Source organism: Rattus norvegicus, chromosome X (assembly GCF_036323735.1).
Source record: "Rattus norvegicus strain BN/NHsdMcwi chromosome X, GRCr8, whole genome shotgun sequence".
NCBI lineage: Eukaryota > Metazoa > Chordata > Mammalia > Rodentia > Muridae > Rattus > Rattus norvegicus.
Genome location: NC_086039.1, coordinates 44,900,055 through 44,916,502, shown reverse-complemented (window position 1 = coordinate 44,916,502; position 16,448 = coordinate 44,900,055). Strand labels below are relative to the sequence as shown.

The 16,448-nt window shown below is 37.7% G+C and overlaps 1 pseudogene; it reads left to right on the top strand.

Moving 5' to 3' along the window:
• Positions 1–4,183: 4,183 nt before the first annotated feature.
• Rps24-ps8 (ribosomal protein S24, pseudogene 8) lies at positions 4,184–4,684 on the top strand (annotated as a pseudogene).
• The last annotated feature ends 11,764 nt before the right edge of the window (positions 4,685–16,448 follow it).

Below are 16,448 nucleotides of genomic sequence, written 5' to 3'. Positions count from 1 at the left end.
CTCATTTTATGGGCACTTTGAACTGACCGTGCCATCATGCTGTGCCACATATCACCAACAAATGCTACCAGAAATATTTTGGTTCAGAGACAGAGGAATATATGTTATGAATTCCATGATTTTTACTGGATATACAAAGTTTTTTACTCATATAGAAATAATGTGTTAATACCAGAAAACAAAAGCTTTCAATATTTCTGTATTGTGCACACTTCAGCATGAAAGCATTAGCAAGTATAAAATCAAAATACGAATCAACCCTGAGAAGTTGAACATGTACCTTCTGCCATATCTGACACTCATCTAACATTTAATTTTGTATGTGAAAATAAACAAGCACACTATCTCATTAGTGCACTGTTTTTAGTCATTTTCTATAAATGCCAGAGTTATACATATACCAAAGAAATGTTTTGAATTGAAATTCTTTGTGATTTACTATGACATGTACACAAGGCATAAGAAGCATTACTACCCATCTCTGTCATAACTTTCTAGTCATTCCCCAGCCCCTTCTAAGCTGTCACCTATGATAGAGTGGAACCTATATATTTTTACGCATCTTTTATCTGAAGAACTACAGTGATTACTAACTAGAACATGTTCATTGAGAAAGAGTGACATTATAGATACAGGATTTTCACTAGAGAATGGTCTGCATAGATGAAAATCAGCTTAATAAATATTAGGTAGAATGTTGACCATTTTGTCTATCTCTTAAAAATAAAAATACTTTATTTTGATAGTTTTTTAAGGGAAAAGTCTAATACATGTTTTTTCCTTATTTGTATGAATTTGAAAGCTGGAAAATCAGAACAATACATAGAACTTCTGACACTTGGAGTTCAATTTTATTAAATCTTTGAATTAATTAGGGGCATAATGATAACTAGACACTTAGTCTTTATTTTTGCTATGAAAAATAAACTATCTAAAGACTATCATATAATCTTTAGATAGATTATCTCATTACTAATTTTATTTTTAAATTAAATTAATTAATTTAGTTAACTCACTAAGATTCCTTCCATTTATTTGGTGTTTTTAAAATTATTATTATTATTATTATTATTATTATTATTATTATTATTATTATTTTCAGATGCAAGTTCTTAAGTATCCCTGGTTAGCCTCTGTCTCATTCATTATATAAGGGCAGATGGCCTTCTTCATCCTCTTTCCTCCAACTCCCAAGTCCTGAGGTGTATGTTCAGTCATGCCGGGCTCAAGTAAGTAAATTTTAATAGACAGACAATAAGTACATACATTAATGGAATTCATTGTGACATTTTGGTAATGTATAGTTTACATAGTAATGAGCCAATTGTATTTCAGTTATTTATGTCACCTTCTTTTGGTGATGAGGATATTCACCATGTTAAAGGCTGAGATATGAACTTCTAAAAATGCCAACACTATATATGTTTCAACAGAAAGAATAAAAATGGAAACATACTGTCTTTTGGAAGAAAAGTTGCTGTAATGACTACACACTATTTAAATTTTTAGTAAATTGTTAGGTTCACCTGATAAAAACTTTAAAACATATTTATAGACTTAAAAATTAATTTTCTTTGCTACATGTATTTATTCTATATGTGTATGTGTAGGGGCATGTGTGTGCCACAGTGCATGTGGATAGATCAGAGAACCAATTTCGGGAATTGGCTGATCCTGCTTACTCAGCCACTCTGCCTTACAGTTAGTATCTTTACTATTGCCACAGTGTGAACTTAATTTATACTTAGCATCCCATGAAACCATAATTGATGACTTTCCAACAATTGTAGATGTAGAGAATGGGTGTGGTTCAGCAGATGGAGTAGTAAAGAGCCCAACACTTAGTGCTTACTACATTTTAGGTACATAATATATAGGAGACAATTTTGACTTAAAAGAAAAAGTGTTTGAAGCTTCTTTCAATAGGGACTTGACCAGAGCCAACATCATATAACCTGGTGGACAGTTCTTCTAATGTAAAGATTGAAGAATCATATGTGATTCTGCTATGTGGTTCAGCCAAGGCATCCATATGTCATTTTCAGAAAGTTTTAAAGAACAATATTCTGGATTGGAAATTAAAAATCATTGGAGATAACCTACTATCAATAAAGTCAGAAAGACAAAACACTGGTGTTATTTATTTTATCAGGGGCATGGCTCTTCTCAGCATTTATCACCTCACATCATTTTATCTTTGTGATACCCTCCTCAATTTCTGTCAAAACCAAAGTAAAAGCTGGGTGCAGTAATTTGTCTATAGTCCTGGTACTGGAGTGACTGAGGCTGGAGGGTCACAATGAGTCCACAGCTCTAGGTTACCTATGTACTCTAAGCTACATAATCAGTTCTAGGCAAGCCTAGGTTGGAGAGTGAGACCCTGTGCTGAAAACAACAAAGATAAAAGAAAACAAAACCCCAATCACCCAACAAACCAACCAAGCAGACAATTTACCCAACACTCGCTCACATACATACATGCAAACATACACACCACATCCCAAAGCAAAACACCATCAATCCCAAACCCAAAGCAAGCAAGCAAACAAACAAAACACAGTAGCATCTCCTTATGCCTCTATTTGTAGTACTTAATTTCATTTTTGCACAATTATTCATTTTCCTTGCACTATTAGAGCTCAGACTTTAGGGTGCTATTTTATTTATTTATTTTTTCAATTTATTTTTAATCTGTGGCATTTACCATCATCTGCTATTCAATGACTGCTGAATTGAATTGTAGATAAATTGAGGTTATTTGAGAGTTAACCAAGTAAAATGCTATTCAAATAAGGAAGCTGCTTATATTTATGATGCATATTAAAATCTAATGTTTGCATGTTTAAAGGAGTCCTGAGTGAGCCTTTATATATGTAAAAACAGGCTGGCAGTGTTTTCTGAACAACAGTACTTGCTGTTCTCTTCAAACCTCCATTTAGTTTTGACACACTAAATGCCATTAATATAAATGCTAAGTGGTTACGTTGCCAGAAAATTCTACTTGGAGACTGTAGTTGGAAGAGTCACTAAGTAATTCTTAAGAGGAAGATTCTGCTTTTCTAACCTATCCCTCTGCTGTTGTGTGTACAAAGCTTGCATGAATAACATCTGCTTTATTAGAAATTGGTGAACATTCATTGAGTTTTAATTGCTTATACATATGTGTTTTCTTTCTCTCTACCTCACATTGTGAGTATGTCTGTCTGTGTGCACATGTCTGTGTGTTCTGTATGTACGTGTACTTGTAGAGGTTAAAAGTGTCAATCTCAAGTGTTGTTTCTCATGTGACATCTATCCTGACTTTATACATACATACATAAGTACACACACATATTATTTATTTTTGAGGAAATTTCATTCATATAAACCAGTTATTATGGTCATAATCATCTCTTCCTCAATCCTCTCCAATATTGTTTCCCCAAGTTTCTCTTCATATATTTTTTAAATCTAACCCAGTGAATCCAGCTAGTCCTGTTCATTCGTGCATGAGTGTAAGACCATTCACTGATACATGAGTGGCCTATTAGACAGCCAATACTCCTAAAGGAAAACGACTCTTCACCCCCTTACAGCCATCAACTGCTGAAGCTGCTCCTGAATCTCTTTCCTATCTAAACTGGCAAGTTGGCTGACTTGATCTCATGTAGTTCTTGTTATAGTAATTGCAGCCACCTTCCTTTTATGACAGAGGGCCTTTCATTGGTATGGATCTCACTAAGAAGCTAGACTGTCTGGCCACCAACTCCCAGAGATTTGCTTGCTTCTTCCTCCCCATTGCTCCATGCCTTTTTCAACAAACAAAAAAACAAAAACCCCAACATAGATTCAGAGGATCAAAGTCAAACCCTCATACTTAAGACAGTGTACTGAGATACTGAGATATAACCACAGTCTCCCTTGTCCCATTTCTTAAGATATGATTCTATTATATAGTGAAAGCTGTCCTCAAACTGTAATCATTCTGCTTCTATATCCTGAGTCTCAGGGTTCTACCAGTGCAGTAGTGTACTAGCATATCATTTTTCTACTGTTACTAAAATGTGATACAGGCTTCTCTCTTCTCACATCTTGTGTCATAGCAACAGTGGTAAGGATGACAGAACATGTATTGAAGTTCCACCTCTGTTTAAAAAAAACACATGCTCTTTTCCTTCTCTACAGCTCCGGCACCGTAGCCATCATGAATGATACAGTAACCATCCAGACCAGGAAGTTCATGACAAACTGTCTGCTTCAGAGGAAATAGATGGTCATTGATGTCCTTCATCCTGGGAAGGCCACAGTACCAAAGACAGAAATTCAGGAAAAGCTGGCCAAAATGTATGAAACCACACCAGATGCCATCTTTGTATTTGGATTCAGAACCCACTTCGGTGGTGGCAAGACAACTGGCTTTGGCATGCTCTGTGATTCTTTGGATTATGCAAAGAAAACTGAACCTAAACACAGACTTGCAAGACATGGCCTTTATGAGAAGAAAAAGACCTTCTGCAAACAGTGAAAAGAATGCAAGAACAGAATGAAGAAGGTCAAGGGGACTGCAAAGGCCAATGTTGGTGCTAACAAAAAGTGAGTGGAGACTGGATACAGCCAAAGGAGTAGCTTTGTGGTGTCTTGATGTTCTGCTGTGATATGCAGATTTCTGAAATGACAAAATAAACTATAAAGCTTCTAAAAATTTACAGTATATGGAGTCTATTGGCAAATTTATATATTTGTACTATAACTTTATAATTTTAAGATCTAAATGAAGGGTGAGGCAGTTTACCTACAGTTTCCTCTAAATTCCACTCTTGTACAATGTGGCTCACGTTGTTACATGAAGCTGGCTCTCATGAAGCAACATCGGTCCATATTGGGATAGTAAAAGGCTTTAGGATCTGTCTTCTTTTCCTAGTCTGTTAGTGAACTGAGTGCCTAGGGCCTCTAGTATGAACCAGGTTCCTTTAGAAACTGGATACTAAGTTTCTCCTTGATTTTGTTCTTGCTGTATAGGACTATCAGATAAACTAGGGCTTTGAACAACACAGATAATAGTATCATTTGCTCTCTTTATGATAGCTTTATTTCTAAGATACTTAAAAGGACATTCCATTCTATCAGGCTGTGTAAATAGCAAAGTATTATTGAACATTACATCTACTCATGCAATTTGGTAGTGACTATTACATCTCAAGCCTGCCCTTAAGTGACTTGAAATCTGAATGTTGCTTTGCTGTTTGTAATGCCACCTATTTTGGATAAATGTGAGCAGTCCAAGTGGTTATCTCATAATAATTGCAGATCAACATGGTTAGGACTGTTCATGTCACAGTGTTTGAAAGGTTTGTTTGTGGATTTTTTTGTTTGTTTTTGCTTTGATATTTTTAGGACTTGTTATAAATGTTGCCTTTTTGTAGAGTAGACTACTATCATATTTAAAGATTTAAAGAAAGCATTTGAAGAAAAATATTTAATTTAGATTTGGATGAGATGGAATGCTACACTAATATTTTGGAGTGGGGGAGCATTAAGCAACAGTGAAAAGAGACAGTGTCCCCAAGAAAGAGAGAAAGAAGACAGTCAGTTCTAAGAGGGAGTAATATCTTTGCCTTTGGCAAATCCAAACAAATGTCCCTCTGTTCGGGCTATCATTATAGCGAACAAAATTCATAGGTGAGTTCTCCACACTTAAATTCTTAGAAACTGGAAAATGTTCATTCTTGTCTATAAGTCTATTCTTATCAAGGATCCACTAATTCCTTCTCCCATCCTTCTTTCCATCCTTTCCTTTCTTCCCTCCATTCCTTATTCATCTTTTCACCTTCTAATTGTTTCTCCTTCCCTCCATATGGCTCTCTCCTTTCCTCTACACACTGTGCCCTGGATCAGGTCCAGGGCCTCAGGCATGTTCAGCTAGCACTCTACCTCTGATCCATTCCTGATTAGCTTCCTGTTGATTTCTGGTTAGCTCATGATCTGGTGTCTTTTCATAAGCACCAACCTTCTAAAGAGGAGCTGTGAAAGACACTGTCTCTTTGTATCCGTAGGTTATATGATTCTAGATGATTAAAATGGTGCCCTGACTCTCAAATTCTCTTAATAAAATAATGTGGTATTTTTATATAAGCACATCCTGCATTCTTTAAAGTATACCCAGATGACATAATATAAACTGCAATGTGAATATTATATAGTTGGCACATTTGATTGTTTAGGGAATCGTGATACTAACCAAGGCTCAGACAATATACTGTATTTACTATGTAATCTCCAGCATCTATCACTGTTGCAAATATACATCAAGAGCTTATACACACATCTGCTTAATGCATTGGTAGGTAAAGGGAAGAAGATCTCCAGCCATATCTGTGTTTGGTTTTACATGCATATTAGAAAGTACGTTATCTTTTGCTCCTGAATACAGAGTAGAAATGCTATAATTGCCAATTGGGAAACAGTTTATCCTATATACCAGTGTTGAGACTAAGTATCATACTATTAAACTAAGTTAGAAATTTAAGGATTTACCCAGGAGCTAAGAAAGGCAACTCTTTAATGAGTATTTCTGTGCATAGCCACCTCAGATACCTACCATGATGTCATAAACTTTCCTCAGTTTTGACTCTTCAATTCTTACATTGGTTTTACTTGAATAGAGCCCACAATTCGCAAGGAACAATATTCTAAGTATAGGATTAAGCATGTGTGTTTTCATACCTGTTGTCCACTAGGACTGGGAACTGTCAGTGGGCTGAACTCATCTGTGTGTATATATGTATATACACACATATATATGAAAAGTATTAGGGGTGATATTAAATAATGTACTTTTATGACTTTCTAAATTAATCATTTTCACATGTATGTCACCCAACAATCCTCATGAATGGGGTTGACTATTTTCGTTATTTTAGGCATCTTGGCTGTGAAAACAAGAATCATGAATGGCTACGGAGATGGCTCAATGGATAAGATACCATACAAGCATGAGGATATTATAATGTGAATTTAAATACCCATAACTCACATAAAAGCTGAATATATAGTTTGAGCATGTCTAATCTCAGCATCATTGTGAGGACATAGGAGGCAGAGATGGAAGAATTCCTGAAACTAAGGGGTCACCTAGCTTGGCATACACAGTAGCAAACATGACATTGTCAACTAAGGTTTACAATGAGAAGCAACACTTAAGGTCACCCTCTGACTTACACATATGCAATAGTTGTTGCACTCACATATGTAAATGCCATGTCTTATTCACAAACACATTGCACATAACATTCTCATACACACTGCACACACTGCACACACTGCACACATATGCACTTGTACAATTGTGAACAAGTAATGCATTTCAGAACACCTGCTTTCTTTTATTTGTGAACAAATACTCAGAGGGGACAATTCTGCTCACTTAGTACCATAGTATGCAATACCAATGCACCCTAGGAATATTGTTAGGATACAGAACAAGAGAAAGACTGATAATTCCAACAGTATGTCTCATAAATAGCTTAGTGTCCTTTATTTTCAGTTAGTGACAAGAGCAGCTGCTGAACCTTCCCCAGATGAGACACTCGCAATGCTTCAACTGAACAATATATAACTTACAGTAAAAATCTTTATGCAGTACTCTAATGGGTAAAAATAGAACTCTTTTGGTACTACATGTGTTATGTTACTAATGATATGTTTGGGAAAGAAGTAATTAATGACTTTTGATACTCCTTATTTCCTATTGTCAGTGTACACCCTCATTTTTATTTTACCCACTTTGAAAATTTGTTATTACCATTTCTACAATTTCAAGGTCATTTGGGGAAGGGAATGAGGTTATTTTTTTCCCATTTGTAATAATAGCTTGTTCATGTTCAGTGTAATTGCATAATCCTACTCAAACAGCAGTAAACAGACTCCTTTCTAATGATTTCAGGCCTGCTTTTGCAATTACCTTTTAATATTTCATTTTCTTTGCTATTCTAAAAGTACAAAAAATGTTCTGTAGTTCTGTGGTCTTTCAAATAATCAACAATACAGAACCGCTGTGTTTATTGACATGGTTTTAGATAAAATAGCAAGAGGTAATTTCTCAGCTCATGAAGAGTATTCATGATTATTTTAAGAGGTACACAAAATTACTTTGGGTCATAGCTCTTTATGGAACCCAGATGGACTGGCTAGTTTCATGTCAACTTGACATAAGTCATAAGAGAGAAAGGAACATAAATTACAAATATGCCAGGACTCCGGATACATATGTAGCAGAGGACAGCCTTATCTAATATCAGTGGGAGGGGAAGGGAGGATTGATGCCCCAGAGTAGGGGAAGGCTAGGTGGGTGAGGTGGACGTGGGTGAATGGGTAGAGGAGCATCCTCATAGAGGCAAAGGGGAAGGGGAGAGGGAGGATGGGATAGGAGGGTTGGTGAACGGGTAACTGGGAAGGGGATATCGCTTGAAATGTAAACAAATTAAAATTAATAGTAGTAGTAGTAGTAGTAGTAGTAGTAGTAGTAGTAGTAGTAGTAATAGTAATAATAATGACAACCATCAAAAAAGAATATGCTGGCATATGATTCAGCTGTAGGCAGGCCTGTAAGACATTTTTTTTAATTATTGCTCAATGGGGAAGGGTCTAGCCCATTGTGAGTCGTGTCATCCCTGGTCTGATGGTCCTCTATTCTAAAAGAAAGCAGGCTGAGCAACCTGTGGGAAGCAAGCCAGTAAGCAGCACCCCTTCATGGCCTCTGCATCCAGGTTCCTGCCTGGTTTGAGTTCTTCCCTCACCTTCACTCAGTGGACTGTGATTCAAGATACGTGAGACAAATAAACTCTTTCCTCCTTAAGTTGCTTTTGGTCATGATGTTTTATCACAGAAATAGTAGCCCTAACTAGGACATCAGATGGTCTTAATAAAATATAAGCATTGACTTTGAAGAGTGATAGTCTACATTTGATCCCAGTTAGTTTCAGGATTTCTCCTCTCTCTTTTTCTTCATTCCTCCCCTTTCCCTTCCCTCATTTCCATTTCTCCTTCTCCTACCTCCTTTTTCTTTCCTCCTTTATGCTTCCTTTTCTTCTTCCCTGTTGTTCATTCTTCCCTCCTTACTCTGTGTTTTCCCGTTTTCCTATCCTTCCTCATTTTGACCTTTTTTCTTCCCTCTCAGCCTTTCTTCTACATTCCACCTCTTGTGGCAGCTCCCTCCCGCATTTCTTTTCTCTCTTCTCTCCCTTCCCCTCTCCTTTTCTTTTTCCCCCTGCTTCCTTCTCTTTCCTCTGATTTCTCAGTTCTGGGGATCAAACATAAGGCCCCGTGCATGCTAAGTATGTGCTCTACCATTGAGCTACAACTGTAGCTCATTATTATTATTATTAATAATAATATTATTATTATTATATCATCATCATCAAATGAAGCTCTTAAAGAATAAAGAATAGTAGCTCACTAGGTATTTCTAAAGTTCCTGCCCCTAAGTTACTGTATGAACCTTGACTGTGACACATCTCATTTTTGAAAAGGCTCTGTAAAGGGACTTACAGAAAAAAAAATCATACTATTATGTTTTACTGCAGATGCTTTATAGCATTTGAAAAGAAACACAGTGGTTAGAGACATGATCTTGAAACTTTTTACTTCCTCCCTTTAGAGCTAATCAGCCCCAACCAAATTATCTGTCTCAGACTTTTACTGCCTATGGATTTTTCTAAAATTAAAAACTCCTACAACTGGTTTATTTTAGAAAAGATTTGACAACTTGTTTCTCATTTCCATTCAGCTTAGTGCATTCTAGTAGCTCTAGATTTTGATGGCCCCCATGACAATATCTTTTTTATAATGTATCATTTATCTAGTTCTCTAATGCTGGCTCTTTTCTAAAATTTGACATAAAAACCAATGGCATAGACTTTTTTTTTTAACAGTTTCATTCTTTGTGGGTTTATATCAAAGTAGAATTTCTGGTTTGTAGTCTACATTCATCTTAAGTTTAATAGACTTTGCAAAATCATGTCCAAAGAGATTATGGCAATTTTCCTTCTCATTACTCATGGGTGTGGTTCTAGTTTTTCTACATTGCTAGTTGTTTGCAGACTTTACAGGGCTTTGTCAGTCTCATTTGTATGGAATCAAAGCCTCCTACTTCATTTCTTTATGATTTTCATTGTGTTTCTAAGCATCTGTTTTTCAATGTAATTAATGATAATATAAATAAATGGCATGCATAAATATGGAATTATTAGTTATTTTCTATTGTAGTGACACTGAAATAACCCACTTGAGAAAGTTAGAGACCACTATTTTATTAAGCCAATAAAACTACAAGAGTCCTTTATTTGGATTGGCAACCAAGAGTGGGCCAGTTCCTCAGAAAGGCTCTTAATTAAAGGAAAACCCTATAATTATATCAGTCATAGATGGGGGGCAAAGTAACCTTGCAACAACTGTTTTTGCAGACTACAACATGGCAATTAATTTTGATATATACCTCTATTGGTCAGTTTTTGTTTAGTTTGCACAAACATTAATTATTTGGGTTAATACATCTGGGTTGTGGCCAGGGTTACTGGCAATCTCAAATATGTTTCCAAGGCTGTTGTGGGAATAGTGGGCTAAGAAATGTATAAGCTAGTGGTTCTCAACCTTTTTAATCCTGTGACCATTTAATATACTTCCTTATTTTGTGATCACAACCATAAAATTAGTTTTGTTGATACTTCATAACTGTAATTTTGCTATTGTTATAAATCATAATATAAATATTTTTGGTTTCTTATGGTCTTAGGCAACCCCTATGAAAAGGTCATTTGACCTCCAAAGGGGTTTAGGACCCACAAGTTGAAAACCACTGGTAAAGAGACACAAAATGAAATCAGGAGAAGATGGCATTACTGTATTCACTTGAACACAACAGCCTGATATAAGTGGCTTGTAGCAGAAAGGATTCATTTGGACTTATAGTTCCGGAAGATCATTCCATCACAGTCAGGAAGATTTGGCAGCAGGAAGGGAAGGGATGGCATCTGAACCAAGAGACTAGCTGTTCACATTGGTTCTTCAGTGGGGACATAGAGCATATCCAGGCTATCAGACCTTTTAATGCCTATATTTATTGGTATACTTCCTTCATCAAGGTTCCACTTTCTACAGGTTCCACAACCTTCCCAAACAGTATCACTGACTGGAGACCAAGTGTTCAAACACATCATCCTTCATCCTACTACAATAGACAATGGAGTATGAGAACATGTTTGCCTTCTTGGTGTACACTAACCATTCCTTCAGGAGTTGTGCATGTCATATTGTGAAGCAGAGGCAGCCTGGAGAAACCGTTACTATAGCAACCCTTTCCCAGAGAGCTTACAAAACAGGCAGCTGAGCATCCAGTGATATATAAAGAGAAACAGGCATTATGGAGGAAATGGCTCAGTCAATGATGTGCTGGCTCGTCAAGCATGAGGACTTGAGATTTGGATTCCCAGAACTCCTATGGAAAAGCCAGACATGGTGGCACACATTTGTCTTTCCAGTACTGGGGAAACAGTGATGATGAATCCCTAGAACTCACTGGCCAGGAAGATTATTTTAGTCAGCTAAGTTTAAGTGACTTACAGCACATAAGTTTAGTGATTATTTCTAAAATACAAGGTTGATGGCTAGAGGAACAATACCTGAAGTTGACTTCTGTCCTCTATACATAGTCATGAATATGTACACCAACACACACACACACACACACACACACACACACACACACACACACACACACCAGGAGAACAGGGAGCTGATAGATAGTTATAGGATCATTGGAGATTTGGAGATACAGTTAAGATGGTAGTTTTTGAGGAAGATACTAGTTCAAAGCTTGAGAAAGCCCACCTACTTTTTTTTGAAAAACTGTTTCCCACTGTGCACTAGGAAAATTGGCTAGACAGTCAGCATTTCAGCATGGAAGGGGAAGAAACACAGGAGGTTCTAGCCCTGATTGAGGAGCGATTGCTGGTCAATGGTCAATGCCTGCTTGGGGAAGGATAGCCAGGTTTCTTTGTAGGTATGGTAACAAGTAAGTTGGCCATGCTCCAATGTACTGTTTTCGAAGATAATCAACAAATTGCATCTCTCTCTCTCTCTCTCTCTCTCTCTCTCTCTCTCTCTCTCTCTCTCTCGTGTGTGTGTGTGTGTGTGTGTGTGTGTGTGTAAGGGAGAAAGACATAATGGAGATTCTGTGTGAGTTTTTACTGAACTGGTGTTGTTTACAGGTAAGAGCAATGGGGAGCTTGTTGAGCAACAAGAAAACAGACTATAATTTATGCCATTAATAATTACTAAATATCACACCCAGAAGTGGGCATATATAAGGGATGAAATTTTGCCTTATAAGCTGCTATAACGGAAGACTTCCTTAAAAAAATAAAAATTGAGGTCTTTAAAGGACAGCTCCAGGAAACAGAAGATATAATTACTAGGTGAGAAGGAGCCCTACAGCTCATCCCCAAGCAGGCTTTTTTATTGACCTGCAGTCTGCAGTGGGTGGGGCTGGTAGGACAGAGCTCAGTGGATACTGCAAAGACCTTGCTGATCTTCCCAGGCCCAGAGAACACATGTTTATTGGCCATTTGCAGAACTTGCTTATCAGCTTAAAATGCTCCTTATCCCTCCTTCTGGCTGATATCTACCTTCCTAGGAGAGCTCCTCAGAGCATTTTCTGGGTTAACAGAGAATGCTAATTATCAGACAAGTCATGCTCTGAAACAGGAAAATCTCTTAGTGGCACTAGTAAAAATAGATTGCATGAAATCTACACAGATTGACTTTTAAAGAGGATGTGATAAAAAGCCAAAACCAAGTATTTGAGATGAAACCTTATAACATGGTTCAGTACTTGTCACCATAGAGCAGAGGCAAAAAAATGCCAGTCATCTGGATCCTATGACCCAGTTCTTACTGTACAGAGATGAATAAGTGAGAAGAAAGAATCCCTGGAAGCTATTCAGAGCCATAAGATAACTGCCCAGCTTCCGGGCTATTTACTTAAAATCTCCTAGGTGCAGTTCTAATGTGCAAAATGTCCTCAGATGGATGGGTACTGTTTTCAACTGGACAAATGGGAACTATTTTCAACTTTTCGCAGGCTAATATCTAAGAACCATTATGTTTTGTGTCTAAGGGATTCCTTACTGGCTGATGGCTACAAAATAACATTCTACCTCTTAAGGAAAACTGACTTGTTTGTTTGTTTATTTATTTGCACTCCAAATGCTGCCCTCTCCTGATCACTCCTTCAAATAATCCCTTCCCCACCATCCCTCCCCTCCCCTTCTCTGACTGAGTGAGCCCTCACTTGGTAACCCCACCCTGGCACATCAAATTTCTGCAGAAATTTACTGCATGCTTAGGCACATTGTCTCCCACTGAGGCCAGAGAAGGCAGCCCTGTTGGAAAACGGATTCTACAGCCAGGCTACAGCTTTAGGGACAACTCCTGCTCCAGTTGTTGGGGCACATGGAAACTGAGCTGCACATCTGCTACATATGTGATGTGGGCCTCAGTTCAGCCCACGTATGTTCTTTGGTTGTTGACTCAGTTTTTGAAAGCTCCCAGAGGTCCAGGTTATTTGACTCTGTTACAGGTTTTTCTGTGGAGTTCCTATCCACTTTAGGGCCTTCAGTCCTTCCTCCAACTCTTCCATAAGAGTCCCCAACCTCCAACCAATGTTTGGCTGAGTAGAATCTCTCAGAGGACAGTTATGCTACACTCTTGTCTCTAAGTATAGCAGAGTATCACATGGGATGGCTTTCAGGTTAGGCCGGCTATTGGTTGACCTTTCCTTCAGTCTCTGCTCTATCTTTATCCCTGTATTTCTTTTAGACAGGATAAATTTTAGGTCAAAAGTTTTGCAGGTAGTTTGTTATTTATATCCATCTGCTTTGGGTCCTGCCTGACTATAGGAGGTGGCTTTTTCTGGTTCTATATCCCCACTATTAGGCATCTTAGCTAACATCACCCACATTGGCTTCTGGGAGCCTCTCCTATTCCAGGTCGATGGAACTTCCTAGAGATCCCCTCCCTGCAATTGCAGATTTCCATTCATTCCTCTGTCTCTCTACACACTTGCTCCTGCCCCTGATTCCCTTCTCTATCCTCTTTCCAACTCAGTTCCTGCCTTCCTTCTGCCTCTTCTGGCTATTTTATTCTCCCTTCTAAGTGAGGTTCAAGCATCCTCACTTGGGCCCTCCTTCTTGTTTATCTTCCTGGGATCTGTGGAGTATGTCATAGGTATCCTTTACTTTATGGCTAATATCCACATACCATGCATAGCCTTTTGGAGTCTGGGATACCTCACTCAGAATGATATACTTATGTTCCATCCATTTGCCTGCAAAATTCATGATGCTCTGGTTTTTAACTTTTGAATAGTATTCCTTTTTGTAAATGAATCATACTTTCTGTATCAATTCTTCAGTTGAGGAACATGTAGGTTTTTCCCAGTTTCTGGCTATTATGAATAGAGCTGCTATGAACATAGTGGAGCAAATGTCCTTGTGGTATTATGGAGCATCTTTTGAGTATATGCCCAGGAGCAGTATAGCTGGGTGTTCAGATAGAACTGTTTCCAGTTTTCTGAGAAACTGCCAGATTGATTTCCAGAGTGGTTGTACAAGTTTGCAATCCCACTAGCAATGGAGGAGGACCCCCTAGCTCTACATCCTCACCAGTATGTGATGTCACTTGGGGCTTTGGTCTTAGTCATTCTGATTGGTGTAAGGTGGAATCTCAGGTGACTAAGGATTTCCTGATGACTAAGGATGTTGAACATTTAAAGTGCTTCTCTACCTTTCTAGATTAATCTGTTGAGAATTCTCTGACTAGCTATGTACCCCATTTTAATAGGGTTGTTTGGTTTTCTGGAGTCTAACTTCTTGAGTTCTTTGTTGGACATATTAGATATTAGCCATCTAACAGATATAAGAATGGTAAAATCTTTTCCCAATCTGTTGGTTGCTGTTTTGTTCTATTGACAGGGTCCTTTGCTTTAAAAAATCTTCAGTTTCATGAGGCTCCGTTTATCAATTGCTGATCTTAGAGCATGAGCATTGGTGTTTTGTTCAGGAAATTGTCTCCTATAATAATACATTCAAGGCTATTTCCCACTTTCTCATTTCTTAGATTTAATGTATCGTTTTATGTTGAGATCCTTGATCCACTTTGACCGAGTTTTGTGTAAGGTGATTAGTATAAATCTATTGGCATTCTTCTATATGCAGACATCTATTTAGCCCAGCACCACTTTTTGAAGATGCCTTTTTAAAAAATCCATTGTATTGTGTTGACTTCTTTGTCAAAAATCAATGGCCATAGGCATGTGAGTTTATTTCTGGGTCTTTGATTCAATTTAATTGATCAACCTGTCTTTTTTTTTGTATCAATACCATGTAGTTTCTATCACTATTGCTTTTTCGTACAGTTTGAGATCAGGGATGGCGATTCCTCCAGAAGGTCATTTTTACTCAATAAAATCCTTGCAAACCAAGAACACATAAAAAAATTACTCACTATGATCAAGTAGGCTTCATCCCCAGGGATGCAGAGATGGTTTAATATATGAAAATCCACCAATGTGAGTAAACTGAAAGAAAAAAATTATATGATCATCCCACTAGATGCTAAAAAGTCTTCAATAAAATCCAACACTATTTCATGTTTGAAGTTTTGGAGAGATCAGCGATTCAAGTCACATACCTTAACATAATAAAAACAATATATATTAAGCCAATAGCTAATCTAATTAAATGAGAGAAACCTAAAGCAATACCATCCAAATCAGGGATAAGACAAAGCTTCCCACTCTTTCCCTATCAAGTCAATATAGTACTTGAAGGTCTAGCTAGACCAATAAGACAACAAAAGAACAAGGGGATACATATTAGGAAGGAAGAAGTCAAGGTATCACTATTTGTTGATGATATGATAGTATACATAAGTGACCCCCAAAATTCTACCAGTGAACTCTTACAGCTGCTAAGCAATTTCAGCAGAATGGCTGGATACAAAATTAACTAAAAAAAAGACAGTAGCCCTCCTTTACACAAATGATAAATGGGTTGAGAGAAATTAGGGAAACAACACCCCCTTACAATAGCCATAAATAATATAAAATAACTTGGTGTATCTCTAACCAAGCAAGTGAAAAGTCTCTATGACAAGAACTTTAAGTCCCTGAATAAAGAAATTGAAGGAGGCCCAGGAGCGGCAGGACCCCTGCCTGAGACACCGCCGGAACCTGAAGGAAACAGACCGGATAAACAGTTCTCTGCACCCAAATCCTGTGGGAGGGAGAGCTAAACCTTCAGAGAGGCAGACAAGCCTGGGAAACCAGAAGAGACTGCTCTCTGTACATATATCTCGGACGCCAGAGGAAAACACCAAAGGCCATCTGGAACCCTGGTGCACTGAAGCTCCCGGAA